Genomic DNA, 22,962 nt, shown 5'->3' with positions numbered 1-22,962 from the left:
CCGTTTCAGATATTGCAGGACCACACCCCGCTTAATCCTATCACCCAGTCCGTTAACGTTCCAGGACAACAAAGTCAGGTCCCTACCCCCCATCACATACAGAAGCCATCATTTGTCCCCCGGAGAGCATCTCAAAAACACCAATACAATGAAGGGTTTGCCTTGCGGTAGAAACGAACCACACCCCACCCCAACCCACCCATCCCAACAGAACTCCCCCCAACCTGCACCCCTGCATGAGCCCAAACAGCCCCCCCAAAGTGCAGTGTGCCTGTCGCCCCATAGAAAGAAAACTAACTAGTCCCCCAGAGGAGGAGGGAGATCCCCCAAGAGACCCCACACGACCTCCACAGGAGGGGAACTTACCCTAACAGTCAATGGTGACAATAACACAGTCCCGAGCAAGGCCTACCATTAGTCCCTCAGTCCTGATCCGGCGGGCCCTCCCCACCAACCGCTCCCCCCCACCCCCCCGGCCCCGATCTCCGGGCAAAGTGTCCAGCCAGTCCCCGGCCGCTTCTGGACGATCAAAAAAGTGCGTGCGGCCATCCACCTCCACCCTCAGCTTAGCCGGAAAAAGCATCGCATATTTGAGATTCAGGTCCCGTAGGCGACGTTTGACACCGAGAAAGCTCTGTCTCTGCTTTTGGACCGCCGGAGTAAAGTCAGGATAGAAATTTATATCCATGTTATCAAGTCTGACCGGCCCTTGTAGCCTGGAAGTCTGCAGGATAGCGTCCCTGTCCCGAAAATTGAAAATCCGGGCGATGAGAGGCCTCGGAGGGGCTCCGGCCTTAGGCCTACCCCCGGGGACCCTGTGGGCACGTTCCACTGCAAAGAATTTACTCAGCCCCCGAGGCTGGAGATGGGTGAGGACCAAGTCCTCCACAAACAGATCCGCTGCCTCTGCCTCGCGTCCTTCCGGCACCCCGATAATGCGGACGTTGTTTCTCCGGGCTCGACCCTCGGAATCCTCCAGTCGACGATGCATCAGGGCGCTCGCCTGGCCAAGCCTGCGCACCTCCTGTTGGAGGGCCGCCACGTCAGATGTGACCCGGTCATTTGTTTTTGACAGATCGGCTCTCACGAGGCCCACGTCCACGAGGACCGAGTCGATCTTCTGCGCCAGAGTGTCAAAGCGCTGGTCCACCGAGGCCTTCATCTCGGCGATGGCGCCCATGACGTCTCGGAGGGTCAGGTCCGTGGGCAGAGCAGGAGCATCAGTCGGGCCCGTGGGGGACCTACGCAGCGCCTCCGGAGACCCCTTCTGGAGGGTGTAGCGATCCATGTTGTTGGATTGATGGGCCGCGCCACGACGGGTCGACTTCACCTTAGCCCGGTCGCCATCTTGTTTTGTGGCCATGGTCGCGGTCCCCAAATCGAGCCAATCTCCTCAAAAAGGGGGGTAGACAATCCCGTTCAAGGGCTCTGGGGGGGGGCGACCACCGCTCCGCAGGACGGACCGCCGCCGGCGGGCCGGCTGGGCACCCCAACGAGGCCACACCACCGCACACCGCTTCGCGACCCTACCTCGCCTGGCAGCAAGGAGGGCGCAAAAGCGAAAGTGAAAGTGCGGGGTGCGCGAGTCGCCCGGCCTCGCCCGCCGCTGTTATTCACTTTGTCGCCGGATCGCCCCACAACTCCAGTACGGGGGGCCGGCGTGGAGAAGGCCGCAAACCTTAATCGGTGCTCCCGCCGGTGTCCGAAGTCCGAATTGAAAACGGAAAACGGGCGTCACCTCAGTTCGGGTTCACAAACACAGTCCCCTCATCTAGGACAGGATTCGGTCAGGATTTATGCAGGAGGTCGCGGAGGTCCTCGGGAGCCTCGCACCTACGCGGCCATCTTGGGTGCGCGCTAGGCTCCTCCTCCTGGCGTAGAGGATTGTTGATGGATTGGCGGGAACCTTCTATCTTATCAAGGATTCCTTTGTCTAGCTTTGTCTAGCTTTTATTGTTTTTTTTTTTTTTTATAGTTGTGGGTTGTATTGTATTGCTGTTGTTTTCTATGACTCACTATGACTCACTAACCAGGAGGGTTTTAAATTTGGTCGGTGAGTACTTGAGTTGTTGAAGGTTTTTCTTTTTTTTTTTGAACGAAACTGTGAGAGAAAACTGAGACTGGGGCAGAAATTAAAGTAATGGAAGTAGTTTTCTTGAGTTATACTCCGATTTCCCTCCGATTTCCCTCCTTATTTGGCCGGTTGTGCCTTAGACGTTAGACGTTAGTTGTTGGCTTGTTAGCATTAGTTGTTAGATTTTATTTTGTGTTGATTTGTTCCCTTTTTGTTCCCTTTTTTATCCGTTGCTGGTTGCAAGAATGCAGTGGGGACTCTTTTTTCCTCTTTTTGCTGGTTGGGTGTTTGGCCGCCGCCTCTCTCTCTGGTCTCTGGTGTGCCGTCTCACTGCACTCCGCTCCCGACGCACTACGGGAGGCACTACGGGAGGCACAGTGGGAGCCAGACACCCAGGACCCCCCCAAGACAGGCTCCAAGTGCCAGACCCGTCAACAACTTGACGGGGGTGACGACGGGGGTAACGAGGAGCAAGAGGAGCAAGAGTGAGGCAAGAGCAGGGGCGAGAACAGAGGTGAAGCGAGGCTGGAGCGAGGCCACGGCTATAGGTAAGGCAAAACACAGTGAGGTGAGGCAGACGCCGTGGATCTCGGCGGGCACACCCGGGCTCACCTGTCTGCGGTGTGATGCAGTGACGTAGAGCACCCACGGCTCCTGCTCCTGCTGAATGCAATAACCAAGGGCAAGAATTGGCTGCGAGAGAGGGACGGGTGAGGTGTTTCCTCCTTCTCCCCTCCTCCCTGCCTTGTCCCGGCTTCGCTCCCGGTTCGCTCTCGGCTCCTGGGTCACCGCTCCGCTCTGAGCAGCCCAACTCAGCTCAGCTGCCGTTCACTCGACTTTCAGAAAACAGCGCCTCTCTACAAGCAGGGTATGATGCGAGGGGCACGTGACTATGCCCACCAATCCCTGCGGAGGACTGCAGCAGGACCTGTGGTGTCATCCCCACCAATCCCTGCGGAGGACTGCAGCAGGACTTGTGGTGCCACCCCCACCAATCCCTGCAGAGGACTGCAGCAGGACTTGTGGTGCCATCCCCACCAATCCCTGCAGAGCACTGCAGCAGGACTTGTGGTGCCACCCCCACCAATCCCTGCAGAGGACTGCAGCAGGATTTGTGGTGTCATCCCCACCAATCCCTGTGGAGGACTGCAGCAGGACTTGTGATGCCAACCCCACCAATCCCTGCGGAGGACTGCAGCATGACCTTTGGTGCCAACCCCACCAATCCCTGCAGAGGACTGCAGCAGGACTTGTGGTGCCATGCCCACCAATCCCTACGGAGGACTGCAGCAGGACTTGTGGTGCCAACCCCACCAATCCCTGCAGAGGACTGCAGCAGAACTTGTGGTGCCATGCCCACCAATCCCTGCGGAGGACTGCAGCAGGACTTGTGGTGCCACTGCCACCAATCCCTGCGGAGGACTGCATCAGGACATGTGATACCAACCCCACCAATCCCTGCAGAGCACTGCAGCAGGACTTGTGGTGCCAACCCCACCAATCCCGGCGGAGGACTGCAGCAGGACTTGTGGTGCCATACCCATCAATCTCTGCCTCTCCCAAAAGGGTGCGCTATTCTGTGCCCACCAGTCCTAGCCTCTGGCATCACACTCACCCCTGCCACTCCAGCAGGATGGTAATTTTTCTATTTCAACCCTGTCATGCAGGTGGCCCAGTAACACTATGTCTATTTCCCAGTTTAGTGATGATCGTTTTACCGAGCCGTGAAATGTTAATTCTTTGCGCACCCAAGGCCTCTGGGTGTTTCTCCTGGGCATCGACCAGGCATGTAGCTGTGTCTGCCCCAGCACTTCTGGACTTTTTAAAGACACAACCTGCCAGCACCAGCACTGGCAGCTATTCAGAGCATCGACCATACACGCCACTGGTTGTGCCATAGCTCCAATGGTATTTTAAGAGTCGTCAGACTGGCGTAATTAACTCTGGCGCAGCCTTACATGCTTTTAAGTGGTTTCAGCTTGACATGGTATACACAGTGATCCAGGCTGATGGGCCTTTAAGAAGAGTCCAGCTGATGTGTGACTGGCCGTTTCCCGGCCCTAACGGCTTTTCAGAGTCACCAACCTGAGATGTGACCAACTGTCGTCTTCTTCTCTGGCTTCTGACAGTGGTGTGTTTTGGATACCGAGGTGGTAGCCTCATTACTCCACATTAATTTTGAATTTGTATGCCGCCATTTTGTTTTTTTATTGATCTGTGACACTTTGTCACAGGTGAAGTTAGTTCACACGGTCAAAGCTGTAATGGGCTGTGGATAGCGATCAAAGGGGTTTGCAGAAATGTCAGCAAGTTTCTTGATCAGTGTGTTATCCTTTTGATCTCATTCTTTGTAGAATTTCTTGCTGAGTTTGTGGAGATGGTTGTCCAACATCTCAATGCCTAGATCTCGGTGGAAGTCTGCTGTACTTGTGAAGCAAGAAGCATCTGCTACTATCCGTAAGGCCTTGCTCTGTAGTGTCTGCAGGGCCTCCTGATACTTCGGCTGGCAACCGCTCCACACCGGTGAAGCATGTCAATGTTGGTTGGATAATTGCATTGATTGAGCACACCTTGCTCCACATAGGCATCAACTTAGATCTCAAAAGTGGGTACAATGCAGCCAGTTTGGTTGATGTTTTCTGGCAAGTCTTCTCAATGTGGTTTCTCCAGCTGAGAAGTCAAGTGTCACCCCTAATTAGAAGCTGCTGCTTTCCCACTTTTTCTCCTCTCCACTGAGGCGGATTTGTGGATGCTTTTTGATCTGCTGTCTGGTGAATAATGTTGCTGTGGTTTTGCTTGTGTTGATGGTTATCTACCAGTCGCTGTGCCATCCAGAGAGTCTGCTGAGCGATGTTTCAAGGTTCTTAGCCACTTCCTTTTAGCTGAAAGATTGGAAGATGACTGCAACATCATCAGCATAAAGAGCAAGATCTGTTTTCTTTAAGTCCATGGGGATATGATTTGTAAATTGATAAAAGAGAAATGGTCCAAGAATTGATCCCTAAGGCACTCCAGCAAGAATAGGGCGTACTGTTGAACATTCCTCTCGTACCGCCACATGAAAGGTGCGTTCTGCCAGACAGCTAGTCAGCAGGTTAACCACACAGCTTGGAAACTCAAACTTAATAAGCTGGTGGATCAGTCCTCTGTGCCATACTCAGTGAAATGCTTTGGCTACATCCAGGAAGACTACTCCAATTGAATTGTTGATGTTAAATCCATGGCTAATAATGTCCACAACTCTGAGAAGTTGATGATTTGTTGGGTGTTCTTTCCCGAACCTCTTTGGAGAGAAGGTTTTTGCTCAATGCAAAGTCGCTGAGACGGGCAAGAATTAGTTTTTGAAGAGCTCTAGTATATCATATAGCATACTTATAGGGCCATAGTTTGCAGGATCTCTTAGTCCTTTTCCAGCCTTAGGGAATATGACAACTCTTGCTTCTTTCCAGGAGGTAGGGAAGTACTGGTGCTGGATAAACGCATTGAAGAACTCAGCAAGAAGATCCACTACTGCATTTGGGAGCATCTTGATGGCTTGGTTTGTTATTCCGTCTTTTCCTGGAACCGTGCCATTTTTCACTTTCTTTACCAGGTTTAGTACTTCATCAATTGAGCATTACTCAGGGGTTGTATCTTCTGTTTCTGGTGGGTGCTCCAGGTGATGCTTGGTGACTTCTTGTTCTATTTCTGCTGTCAGTTTGCTGGACTGGTTAGGCATAAAGGATGCCTCTAGTGTGTCAGCAAGGACCTCTGCTTTGTCTCTGTTGCAGCATGCCAGGTGAGTCTTTCCTTGTTTCAGTGGATTTAGTTCAATTTTTCCAGTCAGGCGTCAGGTCATTCTCCAGAGAGAATTGTCAGAGTCCTTCAAGTTAGCTGTAGCTGCTTTCCATTTTTCACCATGTGCTGGCTTATTTGTGTCTTCAGCAGTTTTGTCAGCATGTTGTACTTTTTAGCAGGCCAGGGGTGCAATACTTCTGCCACTGTCTTTGTGCTCTGTTTTTCTCGGCTATTGACTGCTTGATGCCGTTCGGGAGGTCATAGGTGGAACAGCGCAGGGGTTTCTGTTGAGGAATGCTGTATTCAATAGCAGTGTGGACTGCAGCTGTGAAGTGGTAACCCACTTGGTCGATGTCTTCGATACAGCATAAGAGACCAAGGGCCAGTATTTTGTCTTGGATTCTCTTGTAAAGGCTCCAGTCTGCCTTCTTGAAGTTGTACCTGATGCCCTGTTGTTGGATTTCAATTACATCTCCAATGGTGATCAATACCTGGTTGTGGCTGGATGTCAGTGCTGTTAAAGTCTCCAGCTCCATAGACTAGGAAAGGTTCTTCATGATGACGATATCCAGTACATCTGGTTTTTGCTGTGCAGTGCCTGGATAGTGTGTTGGATGAGTTGAGCCAGCAACTCCAAAGTCCTTTTTTCTTGAGTGGGCGAGAAGAGCATGTCCTTTGCTTTATGCAGTCCGAGAGTTCCAGCACTGGTGATTGGCATTAAGGTCACCACCAATTAATGTTGGGATGCTGGAGTCCAGTAAAGTATCTAAGTTGATCGGGCATAGCTGGCGGGGGGTGAGTAGGATGCAATCAAATGAAGTGGGCCTGCATATGTCTGGATCTCTAGAACAGTTGCTTCAGGGCTCCTCACTGGTGGTAGTGCAATCTCGTGATGCTTCACTTTTGTGCTGATGATCAGGGCTGTTCCTCCGCCCTTGGCTCTAGTTGAGCGAGCTGTGTGGTATACCCTATAATTTGATAGCCTGAGCTTCTGGCTTCCTTAGAGAAGGGTCTCAGAGATAAGCGCTACACCCACATATAGATTCCATCAAGTGCTGGAGTTCCTCAGTTTTCTTTTGAAAGCTGTTGGCATTCCACATCAAGAAGACCGAGTTTTTCTTAGTCTTGGCTGCCATGATGGTCGATTTGTTCACCATGGGAAAGTCTGGCGAAGAGGTTCATCAATGTTGTCACCACAGGGTAGATGTTAATATCTCCAACTTCCTTCGGAATCTTCATGATGAATCCCTGACTGTTGACAGCACTTCCTATTTCGCAAGACGAAACTGAGGTGGTTCGTGTTGGTGGATTGCCTTGCTTGGGTCTTGTATTATCTGCGTGAGTCATTCCATCCATGTGTGCATCCCTATAGTTGTTTGTTGAAGTGTGGCTTGAGATCCTGTGTGCTGTTCCGGGTTTGTGGAGGCATGTCTTCCACTGGCCCTGTTCTGTTGGAGGTGAATGATGAGATACCTGTTGTGGTTGAGGTAGTTGCTTCTGTGGTTCGTTCTTTTTTGCTTTCTGTAGTTAGGGACAGCTGCAATATCACAGTGAACATATCTGAAATACAGAAGCATCTGTAGGAGAGGAGGAAACATTCAGTCTTGTAGGAGAAGGAGGTCAAAAAATTAAAATCTATATCATTATTATCAAATGTAAAAGAGAACCAGTGGGCATAAATAAGCAAATATCGAATGGGCAAGGCATGCGGCAGAGCATTAAGGTAATAATACATTATGATACTCCTGAGTTGAAGGAGGATGTTCCACCTGAGCCTCTTGTATGTTGTAGAGGAAGGAAGACAGGCCTCAGTAATCGTTCAACAGATGAGGTGAACCTTTGTAAGTGATGTTGAACCCAGGGCCGGCTTTAGTGCTGGTGGTGCCCTGTGCGACAATGTTTGTTGGCGCCCCCCCAATGACCACCTCCACCATGGATTCTCTCACTAGCACCCTTTAACAGTGACCAAGTCTCCATAACCAAACTCTCTCAGATGCATTGAATTAGTTATATAGCGCCACTCATACCAGTGTAGGGTGTCCGAGCACTTTGCATCACACACACATTACACAGAGACAATCAATCATACGTATGTAAATTAGTGTATAGGAAATGTTACATAAGCCAAAGGACTAAAAGTGTAGGAGTCACATGTCATCCATACTGGTAGGCAGTATAGTTTAAGAGTGCTTGGTGTGGAGAAGCACAAACTCAGAGTCGAAAAAGAAACAGCATAGTTGGGAATTTTCTTTAATAATAAGAATCGACTTGTGGGGGGAAAACATGGCGGCAGCTAGCTAGGCTGCCGTGGCGCTCTGATGCGAGCTCCCGTCGGATTGTACCTCATTCTACCCCATGCTATCGTCCCGTAACGACGTCTGATCTCTCGATGGCTGGAGCAGTAAATTATGTTTGGGAGGTGCCGGAGGGTTTTAAACTTTCACTCTGAGCCAGGTAAAATGCCTTTTTCTTCAATCTTTATCGGCGGCTGCTGTCTCTTTAATGCATATTGAAAATGCATTTCCGTGTTTCTCCTCCGGCTGCCTGCTGCTTTTGCCCGTGTGTATTTCCGGAGGTTGGAGTACACCGTGAGGGCTTCTTCACAGCTGTTCCTGCTGAGAGTTTTGTCTCTTCTATGAGCATTGTGCCCCTGAGAGAGGCTGGAGCAGTTCAGAGCAGTTCAGTGTGTTATAAGGAAGCTGTCGATTCAAAAGTCGAAGTCTGGTCGAAGTCAGGTCGGCTTGTTTCATCTCCTTCGCTAGAGCCATTGGGGAAACCGAGGCTCTGTTTCTGGACTGCCGCCCTGGAGCTAAGGCGGGGGAGGAAGGTGCGGAGCCTGGGGCAGTTATTCCGCGGTCCAGCCTATGTGGCTAACGCCTGCAGAGTGGATGGTAAAGTGTCTTCTGGAAGTACACATGAGTCAGTAGCCGATGAGGGAAGGCTAGAGTTGGAAGCTCTCGACTACGGTAAGAGTAAGAGTCCTGAAGGGTTTGAAACGCAGGCTGGGTTACCGCAAGAGCCAATTATAGCGCTTTTACAAACTGTTGAGGAGTCAGCCACTGCTCAGAGCTCCGATATATCGGCTAGGAGGAAGCCTTCTTCCTACTTAAACACAGAAGTGAAGGCTCGGGGTAGCAAACATAAACCGAAGTCCAAAACCAAAACGAAAGGTTCTAAGGCAGTATTATCCTTGGGCTCTAAGATTACTCCATCACTTCGTTCTTATTTTAAAGCGGTCCCTCAGATCCTTAACCTTGTGGAAGATCATAATATGGCAGGGGTGTTGCTTGGTCCGGTCCCTCTTCCTTCTCCCTCTCCCTCTCCCTCTGCTAACGTGCCAGTACTATCCTCCTGTGCACTAGTCGGAGACGAAGTTACATCAGGGGGATGAATGAACAGCAGCTCGTACCACAGGTGAATGATTTAGAAGGAGCTGGAGCAGGAGCGGGTCAAGAAACGGTGCTGGGGAAGAAGGTTATAGCAGGCTTATCTACCTTATCTACCTTTGAACAGAGTCCCCCGCTGAGTTTGTTAACGGCGGATGGCCCAACCTCCGGCGACCACGCGACTCTGGAGTCGGAGGGGGCAGTTGGTGGAATCAGTGTGGATCAAGAGACTACTAAGGTCCAGTTTCAGAAGGGTAACACCGCAGGACCTGGTCCTGCCATTTCTGAGGATGAGTGCTCTATTTCAGCCGCCTCTTTGTTGGGGATGTTCTCAGCTCTTACAATGGAGATAAGGAAAGGGTTTTCTGAGTCCTCCGCAAATCAGAAGGAGATAAGGAACTACTGTGAGGCATTAGATAATAAGATTGAGAGCTTAACTGTTAGAACAGGTGTCTTGGAAGAATCCTCAATGGTCTTCTCAGCTAACTTAGAGCAAGCTAAGGATGACATAAAGAAGCTTATCAGTGAGGAACAAAGCCTAAGCGAGAGGCTGGAGACGTTAGAAAACAATGCCAGACGGGGGAATATACGAATTCTTAATATTCCAGAAGGAACCGAGGGCCCAGACATAAAGCAGTTCATCTCGGGCCTGTTAAAGGTTTCCCTGGGCTTAGAGCACTCTGTGGAGGAGTTAGCCATGGACATACAGCGAGTCCACAGGGACCCCTTTCGGCGTAACCCCCAAAGATCAAAGCCGCGTAAAATTCTCGTTAATTTCCACACATATGTATTGAAGGAACAGATTCTTAACCTGGCATTAAAACAAAAGTCTCTCGCCGGGGCAGGCTACACTTTTTTAGTTAGGTCTGACCTCTCTAGAATAACATTGGAAAAACAGTGGGAGTTCGGGAGGCGTCTGGATGCCTTTAGGAAGGTCGGAGCAACGGCTCAGCTCACGTTTCCGGCAGCCATCAAAGTTATGCATAATAATCGGATGTATAATATTAGAACTGTACAGGCAGCTGATGAGCTTTTGATAACATTAGGGAAAGAACACAATTAGATAGCGTATTTTCTGTGATAGTGTTGGGGGTTCCTCCAACTCTGCCTACCAGATGTTGTATCACTATTATACATAGATCTACGCTCCTTACCTCACTTTAGGCCATTGCCACTTATCTATATTGATTAAAATCTCTCTCTTCTTCTTGGTCTAGGTTTAGGTTGGCTTAGTTAATTGTTTAAAAGAGGTCTAGGTGACCTCGTTCTTATTTGTATCTTGGGTGGGGACTTCACCTCTCTATGTTTTATACTTTTCTGGCATGTATTTTCTTCTGGGGGATGGGTGGGGGTTCTTCTGACGGGAGCTTGTTTCAAGGGGTGCTATCTTCCGGACTATGGGCCGGTTAGATAACACAAGGGTTTTCCATGGGGGGGGTGGGGGGTTTCAGGGGATGCACGGGGTTAGAAGGGGGCGGTGTTGGCAAAACTTTAAAATGTTCCTCATTGTTCGAAGTAGTATTATGAAAGATGGAGGTTGGCAGATATTGTGCCAAGTATCAATGCAACAATGGAAATCCTTGCCTTTCTTAGCCTTTTTTTTTGAGTATGGGTAGTGTGGGGTATGTCTCTTGGAATGTAAATGGCCTCCGTACCAAGCCCAGAGCTAATAGAATTATGCAATATTTACGGGACTTGGATACGCAGGTCATTGTGCTCCAGGAGACACATTTAACGCATGCCGAAATGCTTGCCTTTCTTAAGAAATTTGGGTGGATAGACTTTGCAGTTTCAACAACCCAAATAACTAACACAAGAGGGGTCTCAATTATATTTAAAAAGGGAGCCAAAGCTAGGCTGATATCACAGGCGGTTGACCCAGGTGGCAGATGGGCCATAGCGTCAGTGGTTATGTCTGGTATGCTAAACACAATTGTAGGATATTATGGTCCGAATCAGGATGACCCCTCCACTCTTGAGTCAATTTTTTCACATCTGCTTTCCTTCCCTGATCCGATTATTCTGGCAGGCGATTTTAACATCGTATTGGACCCTTTACTGGATAAATCGGCTAATAATCGTTCTGCCGTCTTCTCCAAATCTAGGGCCTTGCTGCAAAGCGCTATGAAACAATATGGTTATGTTGATATCTGGAGAATGAGGTCGGGACAACAACAAGGGGTTTCTTTTCGGAATTTTAAATACCACCACCAGTCCAGAATGGATTTCATCCTAATAAGTCTGAGACTGGTAGATTCCGTAAAGGCTATCAGCTACCTCCCATTACATTTGTCTGACCATGCGGCCGTAGTAATGGAACTGGCTAGACCGATTTAGAAGTGCTCCACGTCTTGGTCTTTCGACCGCTCTCTTCTCTCATCTCATGAGGATATCGCATTTCTTAAATCTGAAACCCAGAATTTTTTGAACTCCAATAGAGGTTCAGCCACGACTAGAATAATTTGGGATTCCTTTAAAGCCTTCTTGAGAGGGGTTATTATGGGGAAAGTCTCATACCGCAGGAAGCTACATAGAGAAGAAGTTACCTCCATTGAAGCTCAGATATGTCAAATACAACAAGACATAGATACCAACTATGTGGCTCCCGTATCAGATCCGTCCAATCTTCACAGTCAACTACTAGCCTTGAAGGGTAGTCTGAGTTCGATATTAAATCTTCGACTTCAACAAAGATGGGAAGCAAGTAAGTTGGCCCACTTTGAATATAGCGAGGGCGCCGGGAAACTACTGGCTTGGAAGATCAAAACGGATCTGGTTCGGAATAACATCGCCGCAATAATGGTAGATAACAATACCTTACACTCTGATGAGGATATTAGGGGTGCCTTTAGAGATTACTTTCAGGTGATCTATAAGGAGGATAAGGAGATCTCGATAGATTCTATTGAGGGCTGGTTGAAAGACATTAATCTTCCTTCGCTATCGGCCGATCAATCTCTTCTCTTAGATAAAGCCATCACTGAGGAAGAGGTAAGATCCGCCATTAAAAGCAGTAAGAAGGGGAAGGCGGCTGGGCCGGATGGCTTGCCGGCAGAAATTTATAGAGCCCTTGAAATAGAATTAGTCCCATTCCTCACTATTCTTTTCAATCAAATCTTATTGGAAGGGCAGCTCCCCCCAACCTCATGGGATAATGCCTCTATTACACTTATTCTGAAACCAGGGAAGCCAAAGACCGCTTGTGGATCTTATAGGCCAATTTCAATACTCAATGTGGATTATAAGATCTTTACCACTATTTTAGCATCAAGGTTGGCTGTGATTGCGCCTTCGGTCCTCCACTCTGACCAAAAGGGCTTTGTTAAAGGGCGACAACTATATGAGCTAACCTACGATTTAATAGGTGCCATAGATATAGCATCGGCCCGTGCCCTCCCCTTGGCCGCCCTCACGTTGGACGCGACCAAGGCTTTTGACAGAGTCAATTGGTCATACCTGTCGGGAGCCTTGGCTAAGTTTGGCGTGGGGGCTGGGTTTCGCAGGGTTATAAGCTTGTTATATCATAGCCCAGTTGCACGTCTGTTGGTCAATGGAGAGTTATCCGACCCAGTCACTATTACTAGGGGGACTCGGCAGGGCTGCCCACTTTCCCCCTTACTGTTCGATTTTTACATCGAACCCTTTGCGCAACAACTGAGGGAGGAGGTCAACATCAAACCTTTCTCCTATAAAGGTTGGGAAAGGAAAGTAGCCCTTTATGCCGATGATGTGCTTATTCTTACTTCGGATGTTGCCACCGCACTCCCTTTGGTGTTAAAGTTAGCCCATCTATTTGGCCAGGTTTCCGGTTACGAAATAAATGATGCCAAAACCGAGATGCTTGTCTGGAATGATGACGGGCAAGCTAGGGATCTACATGCAGGCTCTTCGATGAGGTATTTGGGCTTACATATTGGGAAGGACATAGGGAAAATTGCTCAAGTTAACCTAACAGCAGTAGCTAAAGAGTGTCGCAGGTTATTGCTTTCATGGTCTTGTATTCCACTATCTCTAATTGGGAGGGTTAACTTAATTAAAATGTCGATTCTTCCTAAAGTTTCTTTTTTGTTTTCTACCATTCCCCTGCATTTTGATTTCTCTTGTTTAGTTAAGTTACAGTCAGATATAACATCTTTCATCTGGAATAATAAACAGGCAAGGATTTCTTGGATAAAGCTTAGGAGGCGAAGGGACAAAGAGGCCTGGCTGCCCCTGACTTGAAACTATATGCTTGGGCTTTTCAGTTAACTCATTCCTGTATGTTGTTAAAATTACCTTATGACTACGGGGTGGGGCGGATGTTTTCAGCCATGCTAGAAGGGGAAGAAGTTAGCCAATCTGCCTTTTTATTTAAATTTGGCAACCCCAAGTACTTTAAAAAAATTAAACTGAAAGTATTACAGGGTTTGGCAAAGTTGTGGGCCGAAGTCACTAGATCTATTAAACAAGGCTACTATTGTGATAAGACTCCGTTATGGGGGCTACCTGAAAACCCTGACTGGCTCGGAGATATCTTAGCGGCACCTATAAGAGATGCAGGCCTAGAGGTCTGGGGAGATCTCTTTTTTGAAGGGGAGTTGCTTGCATGGGAACAGCTGCAGGCTAAGATTGGCCCTAATCTCTCAAGGTTTAAATACTTTCAAATGCATAGCTGGACTCAGGCCTATAAAACTCAACCCCTCGGAAGAAATAGGTTCCTACTTGGAGGATGTAGCCCACTTATAAATAATCTGGTTAACAACCCCTTGGGTAAGAAAGAGACTTCACAGTGGTATCGACTATTATTGGAAGAAACGGATGGCGTCTTTAATCTGCCGGACCTGCTGTGGAGCCCTTTAATTTCTGGTCCCAAAGCACAAGAACTCTGGTCAGTATCATTCGACCTTTTGTACACCATAGTGAAGCCATCTTGGCTACGCAGGAACCATTTGTTTACTTTGCATCGGGCATATTATTCTCCCCTTAGATTATCTAAATTCTCCGAGGGCAACTCTATTGCGTGCTCAAGGTGTGGTCTTCTGGCTGCTTCGGACACCCATAGGTTTTTTGACTGCCCCACTTTACAGCCATACTGGGCAGCTATCAGTAATACTCTAACCATTTCATTGGGGGTCCATGTTAATATTGACTTATCTCTAGCGATTTTCGGGGTCTTGGAAGGAGTACAACTTGCAGCCAAAAAATTGGTGTTCTACGCGGTGCTGTTGGCAAGAAGGGAGATCTGCAAGAAGTGGAAAGACCCGACTCCACCCTCCTTCAGTGAATGGCAGACCTCTGTTTTGTCTACATCACGTATGGACCTTGTTAGAGCTGGCAATCAGAATAAGAGAGCTTTCTGGCATTTGTTATCATGGGTTCACTGATCTCCGGGTTGTTTTTTTTTTCTCCGGGTCCCATGATTATCCTATTATGGTGCTCCCATTGCCGTTTACACCATGTGATTTGTCTCTACCTGGTCCTAGCCCGGGCTCACCTTGGTGGTTTATAAAATGGGAATCGCTTGCCTCATCGCCTTCTAAGATTGACACTGCAATGGCTGAGGGATATTGTGTACCTTCCATCTCGTTTTCCTTATCCCTGCCAGTTCTTATGAACTGAGACAGCCATGTGCAAGCTAATCTGGCTTGGCATTGGAACCATGGTAGCAATGAGGACAAAAAAAAAAAAATAACAAAAAAATAATAATAATAAGAATCGATTTCTAGCCAAATTAACCCTTTTTGCAACATTAATCAATGTTCTAATAATGTATACTTTGCAGTGTGTATGCAGTTCTAGGATGAAAGTTAATAGCTCACTATTCTATATTAGGACTTTAAGTTATAAATTGCAAGTAACAAAAATGATGTCTCTTTTGAAAGCAGTAACCTGCTGATCTGTTTACATCATACGCACTCTGTAATCTACTTGGTACACCTTCTTTGCAGCAGGCATATTAACCCTCTGCACTAACTTCACCTAAGTCAAAACCTCAACTATACAAAATGCTGATCTCTCTCCAGGAAGATAATTAATCACACGAGTTATCTTGATATTTATGTGAGGCCTGGTAATTGCCAGGGGAAAGAAACACTGCAGCAGGTGCTTCAAAAGCATAATAAACTTTCCACCACGGCGCCCCCAGGAAGCCAGCACCCGGTGCGGTGGCACCGGTCGCACCGCCCTAAAGCTGGCCCTGGTGGAACCTACCGGGACCTGAAAAGGAAAAGGGAATGTATATGCTCCTTAGTCTGGGTCTGAGGGAGAAGAAGCCTTTCTTCACATGAACGGTGGTCTTGGAGTAGTCCTGCGAGATGGCGATCCCGTGTCCTTCCAAAGTGATGATTCTGTGTTTACTTATGAATTCCAGGATTAGTTCCACATGTTGATAGCGCAAGGGTTTGCAGATGATCGGTCTTGGTGGGCCAGCAGTGGCAGAACAGTCGTTTTGGTGTTTGGAGATGCTAAGAGCTCTTTCAAGTTCGAAACGTTTGTTAAAGGAGATATTTGTGTTATGAGGGAGCCAGTCTTCCAGAATGGTGATGCATGAGCCATATGTTTTTTCACGGCCTTTTGAAAAACCAAATAATCTAATGTTATCCCTTCTGTTTCTGTCTTCAAGTTCAGCAATATCACGTTGCATAAATGCCGATAGTTTGTGCAATGAGCTGAGGTCTTTTTTTTTGTGGAGAGAGACTGGTCTTCAAGATCGCTGATACGTTGTCTGCTACAGATAGTTTTTCGGTCATCTGTTTTATGACAGATCTCATTCCAGTCACATCTTGTTGCACAATGTCCATGCTGATTTTTGTCATCTGAGCGAGTTGTAGAACATCCAACAACTTTTAAGGAATGATATCCATTGTTTCTTTTTATTCGGTTTTCCCTTTGATGGGAGATTCTGGGGCAGGAGGTTCTGGTTTGGTCCTTTACTTGCCTGACTTGGACTCCTTTTCAGCTATCTTGTCGATATTTGGTCCCCAAAGCAAGAAATGGGCTGCATATTAGGAATGAGGCTCAGCCGCTTTAGTTCAGGATTTAAGGAGTAATTTGGGACCATTCATATAGGGCTGTTAAGTAGGTAGGTATTAAGTGGCACCACAACGACAAACTGGTGGAGGTAGTTTCTGCAGGCTCTTTCAGTGGTTATGCGATGGCTGGAAAGGAATTCAAGGATTTAAGGAACCCCAATGCCAGGAAGTACAGTTAGTGTCAGGTGTTTAAGGCATTTAAGTAATGAATCACTACCACTGCTCTTGTAGCAGCCAAGTATAATAGGGAGTGCCTCTTTCAATGAGTCGCAGAATTCAGTTCCTTTGCACTGAATTCGCTATGAGGAGGGGAGACCTTTCGCTTAGAACATTGATGCAAGGTCCGATGAGCCTAGCAAATGCAATCACCCTGCATTTGCGGGAAAAGGTCTCATGTGCTTTTTTAGGAGCGGGTGGAGGAGGTGAACATAACCGTTTTGCTTGAAAGGGCAAAGCGCGGTCTGTTGGACCAAGTATTTCCCAGGTAAAAAAGTAAACATGAGGCCTGCCTCAGGGAGCCATTCAGAGTAAGCCAGTTCAGGAAGTCACCGCTAAGTTAGACCCAGCGGGGCTCCCAAGTATGACAAATGTGTCCCATCAGGTAAAAAATGTCACTCACGTCATTCTGGGATGTGGGGAGGGAGGAAATCAGTGCCGCATTCTATATATGTGCAGGCGCTCATGGCGATCCTCCTGGATCGTTTTTTATGGCCTCGCTGCACTCAGGGGTCGGGATCAGGAGCAGAGCAGGCTGAGAGCAGTCTTCTTTTAGGCCCCTCTCCCTGCCATAATTTACAGGCAGGGGGTGGCCCGGAGCCACTATTCCATTCCCCAGTGGTTCTGGAGCCTTTCCCCTGTGTGGCGCCGAGGAGACAGAGCTCGCACTCAGGCTGCCATTTTCCTTCACGCCAGGTCACACCCCGTGTAGACAGTGGAGTCTATCTGAGGGGATGCAGGAAGATACAATGTCCCATTTCGCCCGTTTGTCATTACGAGTTTTATCAATCTCATGGGGAAGGGGAAATCCTAACTCCACAAAATAAACTTCTGCTGAGAAGCTCATTTGGGGCCTCATGTAGGTAGCCAAATACCGGTCGGTAACGGCCGATTTTCGGTAAATATGCCGTTACCGACCGGTATTCAGACAAGTGAGATGTAGGAGTCCAAAAACCACTTTTCGGTAAATATGAGGCGGTAAATACCGATTCATATATTCCGAATTCTAAAATACCGATTCAAATTTACCGAATACAAAATTAACGAATCGGTAAACATGAAGTGGTAAATATGAAGTGGTAAAATTTTAAAATGACATGTAGGAGCACTCGGTAATTAAGAAATCCTGTAAATTCGTTAAATAAGTCGGTAATTAACACGGATGAAAAGCAGGTGGTAACCATCAACAATGGATAAATGCAAACCCAAAATGCTACAGCGTGGACAACATGGCCGCTATGTACGTCATTGCAAGGCGCCTACGTCTACAGGCAGCAGGACTGAGGGTGTGGCGACGGGAGGAACAAATCTACAGACAGCGCATCACACTATTCCAGCTGACTGATGCAGAGATACATGAGAGGTACAGGCTAGACCCCGAAACCATCATGGACTTAATCAGGGACCTACACCCACGCCTGGACCAGCCAATAAGAAGGGCGCACGCATACCCCCACATGTGCAGGTGCTCTGCAGCCTACATCTGCTGGCATCCGGCAGTTATCAGGTGGTGATAGCTGCGGTGGGTGGGGTATCCCAGAGTTGCCTGTCACGTTTCTTCAGGAAGTTTCTGGATGCCATGATGCAGAGAATGCACCACTACATCAGCTTCCCCAACACACAGGCTGCACTGCAGAAAACAAAAACAGACTTTTATCACATGGCACAGTTCCCCCATGTCATCGGCTGTATTGATGGTACACACATCCCAATCTGTCCACCAGCTGATACAGAGCACATCTACAGGAACAGGAAGTCCACCCACTCCATCAATGTGCAGGTGATCTGTGATGCAGGGAACATCATCACAGATATTGTTGCAAAGTTTCCTGGGAGCACCCACGACTCTTACATCTTCCAGAATAGTGGGATATACACACGACTGAGTGCCGGAGAATTTGGAGAGGGATACCTGCTAGGTAAGTAACAGTGACGCCCCTTGAAACCTGCAAATCATAGTGTCATGAGGCATGTTACTGATGGTTCCCTTTCACTCATCCAGGCGACAGTGCATATGCATGCCGGTCATTCATCCTCACTCCCTACCTACACCCAGCAACCCAGAGTGAGAGACGATACAACGTGGCACACAAAACAACACGCAATGTGGTGGAGCGCACGTTTGGACTACTGAAGAGCAGGTTCCGCTGCCTGCACAAGAGCGGAGGCGCACGCCAGTACAAACCCATCACCTGCTGCAAGATTATTGCCACTTGTGCAATGCTGCACAACCTTGCCACGAAAAAAGGGACAGATGTGGAACTAACATATCATGAGGACAACGAGGATGAGTCAGGCCAGCCAGAGGGCAACGCAGCTAGAGTGCCAACTGCAATCGATGGGAGAGAGAGACGGGCAGAGATCACAGCCAACTATTTCTGAGTAAGTAAGGGGACACAGCGAGTTGTGAGAAGTCATGACGTAGTTTTAATGTGGCACCACGCCATGAACACATGAACAGGCCAATCTGGCAATATACCATCTATACAAGTAGTATGTCCAGGGTTACGTCACCCAATGGGAAGTGGCAAAGCAGGGCAACATCAATGTTTGCGCATACGCGCTGCAGTGGTGGGTTGCACGGCCTGTGCATCCTCACTAGAGCCAACCCCAAGCCGCCTGCTGCTCCTGCGTGCTTCTGGGACGGGGGGTGTGATGCTGCTGCTGGTGTCGATGCTCTCCGCAGCATCCCCTGCAGCAGTTGTCGACGCCTGACTAGGCAATAGCACCCCTAGTGCACTTGTCACCTGCACCATCCCCCGAGACAGGTCGCTGCAGCACTGTGTGAGGCCCTCCTGCATCGTCACAGAGCGCCGGCACAGTAGAGAAGTCGCAGTTGCCAGACGGTTGAGTGCCCTGCTGGTGGTGTCCCTTCTCTGGCGTTCCCGGCGCCGTGCTTCGATGTCAGCATCTAGTTTGCTGCACAACTGCTGGATAGACTGGGACATGTCCCGAATGCCCGCAGCCATGCCGCTAATGTTAGTGTCCATGTTGACTAATGTTGTCGTCATCACCCGCATGTGCCTCTGGACTGACATGACTGCCTTTGATTGCAGGCGCTGTTGCTTTAACATTTGGCCCTCGAGCCCCAAGAAGACACCATGGCCGTCAGTGGGTGCTGGTGGACTCTGGACACGCGACCTGCGGCGCCCTCTTGCTTCCGTCTGTGCTGCCTGTGAGGTGTGGGGCACAGTGGCATGGCTCCCTTCCTGGGGCCCGGTGCGGTCTTCTGGTCCCATGCTGTCGTCTGACGAGGTGTCTAAGGCTCGTAGCCTGGCTGCTGGACGCCTCCTCATTCTCACGCCTGCAAGCGGGGATGTGGCTGGTGATTCGAACATGAGTGGCGATGCTGGCTCTGGTGGTGGTGATGCTGGCTCTGGGTGAGGTGATGCTGGCTCTGTGTGCGGCGAGGCTGGCTGTGTAGGTGGTGCGGCTGCCAGTGGGCCTGCTCCCTGGTCTGAACATGTGCTGGCTTGCGGCGATATATGTGGCCGGTGTGCCGTCTCTCCTGCAGCATGCCCTGTCCTGCATGGTGTCACATCTGTGGACAGAAATACAACATTGGCTCAGTGTCCCCGAAGGGCTGCATTGCATGCGTCACAATAAATCATTTCACATTCCAATATGTCCCCTGTCTCCTTGTGCCTCGAGTGCGTGACATGCCTTGTTGCCCTGTAACATTTACGTCATGGTTAGTGTTGCCCTGACTACATCTCCCGGAATGCATTGCCTGTCTGCACTGACACGTGTGGACTGCAGTGTGATTCTCGATTCACAATTGGGGGATGTGGGATAGGGGTTGGGGGGGCTACATTGCTGTGCTTTCGTCTTACCTTGGTGTGTTGCGGCTCTGGCAGAGCTGTCGGCGTCCCCAAGTCCCACGACGCTCTCTTGCTCGATTGTGGCCGCCACCAGCTCCTCCAGTTCGGTGAGGGCAGGTGCCCTGTTGGTTCCACCTCCGGTCTGGCTGGCCTCCTTCTGGATGTCGCCCATCTTCCTCTTGGTTACAATCCGGAGGTCATACCAGCGCTTTTTGAGTACCTCAATGTCCCTGTGGGTCACTCCCACAGCATTGACCTGTGCCTGGATGGCCAGCCATATGTTGCGCTTTTCCACCTCAGGCACTTGCAGGGATTGCCTTCCGAACAGCTTGTGGTGCTGCTTCACCACCTCCTCCACCAGCACCTGGAGTTCCTTGGGGCTAAATTTCAGCTTCCTCCTCCTTTCCCCTCCGTCTTTCTGTGTTCTCTGGCTGGACATGCTGTTCGTTTACCCGCTCGCACATGCAACGGCTCCTTGCCTCTCCTCTGCACTCCAAGCCTCTCCAGGGTCGGCTGATTATGTACACCTGCCTGGGTGTGGCCACTTCGGCTAATTTTGTACACCTGCCTGGGTGTGGCCTGTTCCTTGTTGGGTGGGCTGTCGTTGCACTTGATTAGCTGTTTCGTCAAGTCATGTGATTTTCTTTACCGAATCCGTACATGCCGATTCGGTATTTTCCGATTCGGTATATACCACCTCGGTATTTTCCGAGTCGGTATATACCACCTCGGTATTTTCCGAGTCGGTATATACCACCTCGGTATTTTCCGATTCGGTATATACCACCTCGGTATTTACCGATTCGGTCATTTCCGATTCTTAATTACCGAATGTTACCGATTCGGTAACTGTTACCGAATTTTTACCTACATGTAACTTACCGATTCTTATTTACCGATTCGGTACGGCTCGGTATTTTAGAACCGGTAAAATTTATTTACCTACATGAGGCCCTTGGAGTATAAAACTGTACTGTGAAATAGTTATGGATGCACCTGGTCCCCCATCTGGTATCAAATGTGTTAACACTAATCATGACATCACAACTTTCTAGTCTGGCAGGTATTTTCGAGTGATTTTGCTGCTTATGGTTGATTTGAAAGGTGAAAACTTAGTTTCAGAAGCAGCTTAATTCTTAAGCTATGATGGGTTTGTAACGAGTGGCGGCCCCTCCGCTATGGCGGAGGAGCGTCACCCCACTGCTTTCAAGCAGTGTGAGAAGAGGAAACATAAAATGATAATAACTTTCAATTATCATCATTTTATGTTTGTGCTGCTTTGCAAGCAGGCAGGTGGGTGGGGCTGCTCTGCTTTCGGAGCAGGGGAGGAGTGGTTTGCCCACTCCTAAGTGCACAAGGACTATTGGACCGCCCTCTTGGGCCGCCCAAACCAGTAATGTGCACGTTGCCAGTTCTCCATGCAGGCTACATTAAAGCCTGCATTGAGAACATGCCCAGGCCCCCATTCCCTGGTTGAGCGACGAACCAAGATGCAGCATTGTAATTGGTCATGGGAGCCTTTGTGCCTACCAATCATGACGCTGCTTTGCAGCGCTGTGATTGGTCAGTGGGGCCTGGCTGTGCTTCCGTGTGAGAGGATGGAGAGCAGGAGTGGAGACGCGGGACCCGGCGGGAGGGTAAGTTAATTAAAAAAATAAAGATGTTTTTATTATATGCATCCTTGCATAACTGCCCCCGCCTGCCGCCCGCGAGCCATGCCGGCTGCCACTGTTTGTAACTCAGCAGCAGCTACACCTGGCGGCAGGTTGTAGGACACATGGGAGTATACCAGGCACCGCTGTATATTTTTCACATACTTCACAGCATGAGCCTACAGCCCCTCCTAGTGGTAAAAGTAAGGCTGTGAAAAAGGGTGCATGCTCACAAGCAACAGCTCTTGAGAGAGATAGGAACTACAGGACTGGGAGCTTAATTTGAGCCAAGGTTCCTTTACACCAGGTCTCCCTGAGGCGAGAGAGGACACACAGAGGCCTAAAACTTTCCTATTCTTGACCTCGTGATGCTTTTTGACACAGTAAATCACTCCACTATGCTTGTTCTCCTATCTTTCTGATCTGTCATCCTCAGTCTTATAGTGTTCATCCCTCCCCCACCGGCCCTTTCTAACGGGTGCCACTGTTCAAATGTTGGTCTTGGGTCATCTACTTCTTTCCATTTGCACTTAGCCAGGGGTCTCCAACCTTTTCTATAACTAGAGATACTTATGTTCAATAAAAATGATCCTGGGCTACTGTTGTAATAGTGATCAAATCAAACAAGATTGCGTTAGTGGGCACCCCATGCAAGATTATTAGCAGTGATCACCTCAGTGCATCATGCAGAGTTGCCAGGACCAATGTAAAAAGCCTTTTTCAATTTGGAATGCCTCTACATGGGTAATACATGGCAACCATGGTTGCAATTCCCCAGGCTTGAGGGTAATATTAGTAATATTGCATGATTTATCACTCAAATATTAGCTCTAAATATATTTTGGAAATACATTTTTCTGCAAACATCAGCTTATGAATTCTGAAAACGTACACATTTTCATAATGAATCCGCACCTTGCAATTTTGGGATACATATATTAATTCTAACAAACAAAAACTTCTAATTTAATATGGTGTGCTGCACACAGGAGAGCTACCTCCAGGTAGCTGGAGAGCTACCAGTAG

The 22,962-nt window shown here is 48.7% G+C and overlaps 1 protein-coding gene across 1 annotated transcript in view; it reads left to right on the top strand.

Moving 5' to 3' along the window:
- The window catches only part of REM1 (RRAD and GEM like GTPase 1), a 79,781-nt gene that overhangs the window by 14,653 nt on the left and 42,166 nt on the right, over positions 1–22,962 (top strand). The gene's annotated exons all lie outside the window — the stretch shown is intronic.

Source organism: Triturus cristatus, chromosome 7 (assembly GCF_964204655.1).
Source record: "Triturus cristatus chromosome 7, aTriCri1.1, whole genome shotgun sequence".
Classification (NCBI taxonomy): domain Eukaryota; kingdom Metazoa; phylum Chordata; class Amphibia; order Caudata; family Salamandridae; genus Triturus; species Triturus cristatus.
The sequence above is the reverse complement of the archived record's forward strand: the minus strand, read 5'-3'. Positions and strand labels throughout refer to the sequence as shown.